The following is a 4,149-nucleotide window of genomic DNA, read 5'->3' as shown; positions in this document are numbered from 1 at the left end:
TCTGTGAAAGAAGAGAACTTCCTACCTGTCGTGGGAGAAAAGTGCACACTGACGGGCCATGCAAGCATCTCAGCATTGAGCTCCCAGGAGTGGACATGTTCCCCCTAAACAGTACTGTGAGTCCTTTACTAGTAAGCACAACTGATAGGGTTTAACATAGGCCTCAGCAGTTACGAGCGCGGTAGTCGCACAGGCTTTATCAAAGGTCAGCCAGGTTGTTAAAAGTAAATTCTCCTTCCAAAGTTTACGGTTGTAGTGATACTTGTAATAGTTGGGACAACACAGAGTTTTTTTCTTACAAGGGTCTCTGCTTTCCGGCTGGATCGTTACTGCTGATATGAGCCAGCAACAAAGAGAGCACTGTAATTGCACATATCGCACAGTACCCAGTCCCTAATGCTGCTTTGTTTCAAGAATGGGGCAGGGGCTGTCAGTAACCACAGCCTCTGCCCCCTGATTACGCTTCGTTTGAGTATCCCAGCATACACTGAGCTTGTTAAACAAAGCGTCAGTAAAAGGAAGTGGAAAAAAAAAAATCATTTAGTGTAGTGAGAAGTTTAGGAAATGTCAAACACAAGTCATATCGAAAATAGATGAATGGAAAAACTAATGCCCATGGATGCACTACTTTTTCTTCGATTTTAAAAACGGACACATAACAGAATGCAGAGGAGCACACTATGTGGTCCCTCTGCTTTTGCATGCAGCAGTTATGCAACAGAACCATTTTTAACATGAACCTGCCACCAGATTTGGTGACTATAAGCTGCGGCCACCACCAGTGGGCTCTTATATACAGCATTCTAACATGCTGCATATAAGAGCCCAGGCTGCTGTGTAAAACATAAAAAACACGTTATAAGGCTATGTGCGCACGCTGCATTTTTTGCCGCGTTTTTGCACATTTTTTGGGTGCAGTTTTGGTCTCAAAACTGCATGAATTTCTTTCCCCAGCAAAGCTTATGAGATTTTATTTTTGCTGTCCGCACAGTGCAGGTTTTGTTTTGGCTGCACCACAAATATGTAGCATGTCAATTCTTTTTGCGTTTTTCACTGAGTTTTTCACCCTTTTAATGCACTGGACAAAAACGCAAGCTTTTTTATGCGTTTTTCCTGTGGCTGTGTTTTAGTTCATTTTTTTGGGCGAAAAACGCTGCATCTTTGTGGTCAGAAAAAAATGCACTGTGCGGAGATAGCCTAATACTCACCTAGGAGGTCGCTCCGGTACAGACTGGTCAGATAGGTGGCTTCGTTCTCCGGGACCGGCACCTCCTCTTTCAACCATCTTGGTCTTCCTTCCTTGGTATTGACGTCCTGCGCAGGCGCATTACAATACTTTGATCTGCCCTGCTCAAAGCAGATCAAAGTGCGCCTGCGCAGGACCTCAGTGCCGGCGAGTGTGGATGACGTAGGACGCGTCATGCACACAGGCTTCAGAATAAGGAGGACAAAGATGGCCGAAAGAGGAGGCGCCGGTCCCGGAGAACGGGGCCACCCATCTGACCAGTCTGCACTAGAGCGACCTCCAAGGAGAGTATTACAATGTGATTTTTATGTTCTACACAGTGGCCTGGGCTCTTATATACAGCATGTTAGAATACTGTATATAAGAGCTCACTGGTGGTGGCCGCAACTTATAGGCCCCAAATCTGGTGACAGGTTCCCTTTAATGTCAAAAATGGTTCTGTTGCATAACTGCTGCTGCATGCAAAAGCAGAGGGACCCCATGGCTTATTAGTGTGCTCCTCTGCATTCTGTTATGTGTCCGTTTTTAAAATGGAAAAAAAGTCATGCATCCTAACCATGGGCATTAGTTTTTCCATGGATCCATTTTGGGTATGACTTGAGTTTGACTGTTCCTAAAATGGAACATGAAATGCAAGTGTGACCCTGGCCTTACATGGCTGCCTTTGTGCTTATAGTTCCTCTGTTTATATCTCGCAAAAATGTGAGGATTCAATGGTTTAATTAACAAACAATGAAGGTTGGAAGTTTTATTATCTCGTCTACACCAGAAATGAAAAAGGTCAAAAATTATGGTGCCCACCATGTTTGCACAACAGTTTGTGTCTTTTTTTTACCTTTACCGACACTTATGGCATTTTTCTAAAAAATGCATAATTGAGTAATTGAGTGGGGGAGAACTATTGTCACACAACATATTTATATAATATACACCAGAAAACTGCCATATATTGTAGCTAAAATCTATACGAACTAACGGCTGGCGTACATTTCATTTCCTAGCACATGTACAGCTCAAAGATGCACCAGATTTAATTAAGGGACATGCACCGCTTAAAGGGAACCAATCACCAGGATTTTCATATATAACCTAAAGCCAGTGCTATACTGGCACTATCAGGCTGATTCTATACATACCTGTAGTGGTCAGCTCGGATGTTTAGGTTTTGAAATCCAAGAAAGTAAAGTTTATAAAATCAGCAGCTTCTTGAGTGACAGCAGCTGAGGATCACATAATATCTGGGGGGTATTCATAGTTACCCCCCTCCCCGTTACAATCAGCATGTGTATTAGTATTATACCATTGATTTAACTTTACTTATTTTACTTGCAGGACCTGTGGTGAGGTCATACCCATGTTACCAGAAGGGGCTAATTCTAATAGAGGGAGGGATAACTATGAATACCCCCCAGACATTATCTGCCCCTCAGCTGCTGATGTGCCGCCGCCGTGCCAGCAGCCGGCGCTGCTCGGGTCCGGGCCTTCAGGGGAGGTGGCTCCAGGGTCTCCGGACCTGGGAGTCTCGCGGACACGCCGAATAAATGGGGGGGGACGTAGATGTACGGGCTAGGCCGTAGTAAGTTCGTGACGCCACCCACTGTGTTTGGTGAGGTGGGACACCACCGCTGCTGTTATTGGGCACCCGGGGGAGATGTTGTGCAGCACGTTGTTAACCCCTCCGTGGGTAGGGATGGTGACCCCGGAACCCGGTGGCTCAGTGCAGGGGATGGCGACCGCAGGGGGGTGCTGGTGTACTCACTGTTAGTAAAACACACAAGTCTCTGGTAAACCAAGGTGATGGTGGCCGGTGCCGCGGCCTGTTGCGTTCAGGTCTCCCACACGGCTGGTGGTCTCTATCCTTTTCCTGCACTGCTTTGTGTAAGGTGGACTTTCCTAGTGTGAAACTCAGGAGTCCGCTCCCGGCTGGATGTGGCCTAAGGAGCCGTGCCCGCAGACGCTGGCCCGTGGGATCTATGGTCCCTGGCGGTGACCTCTTATCCCTAATCGGTGGGCTGTTGTCTTCTAAGAGGGACTTTGGATGCGACAGGACCTCTAGTCCTGGCCTCAATCGGTTAATTAACCAGTCCGCTTGGTTCTGGGTTCTGGCTTCAGGGTCCGAGTACCCCCCTTTGTGCTACGGTTTCCGGGTCGGTTCCCCGAGTCTGTACCGGCGGGCTACAACCCTGTCGCGGTCCATCTCGGCTCTGCCGAGCCGTGTTCCCGTCTCCTGCTAACGGAGACCACCGTTTGCCTCCTAGCCAGTGGCACCAGGGCTCCTACCCTTGTACCGTTCAACTTGAACTTTCTGCTGGAGCTACCCTTAGCTCCAGCCCACACTCGTCTCCAAACTGAACTTCAGACTAATCTAGACTTATCTGCTGTTTTTCCCGCCCCGGGCTGTCTGGACCCTTGGGTGGGCGTGTTCCAACTGCCTGGTCACGCCCACTGGTGTGTCTATCTTTCCCTAAGGGGGGGGTGGCTAGGGTTTCTGGTTGGCTGTGTGTTTCCTAGTGAGGGAACGGTGTTGTGCAGGGGCCTAACTGTGACTACCTGGTTTTGCCAGGGCGTCACACTGTCACTCAAGAAGCTGATGATTTTATAAACTTCACTTTCTTGGATTTCAAAACTTAAACATCCGAGCTGACCACTAAAGGTATGTATAGAATCAGCCTGATAGTGCTAGTATAGTACTGGCTTTAGGTTACATACTATAATCTTGGCGATTGGTTCCCTTTCATAGATGTGGTGCACCTTTCTCTAGCGGTGTCTATAGGTTTAAAACTGGTAAATGAAACGCTAGTCTTGATAAATCCCATCCATCGTCATCACAGAATAGAAACCATGCAAAAAAGCCCTACATATGTACAATATCCAGCTCTAGGCTAGGCTGTGGTTGAATAGAG

This window comes from Anomaloglossus baeobatrachus, chromosome 2 (assembly GCF_048569485.1).
Source record: "Anomaloglossus baeobatrachus isolate aAnoBae1 chromosome 2, aAnoBae1.hap1, whole genome shotgun sequence".
NCBI lineage: Eukaryota > Metazoa > Chordata > Amphibia > Anura > Aromobatidae > Anomaloglossus > Anomaloglossus baeobatrachus.
This window is presented reverse-complemented; position numbering follows the sequence as displayed.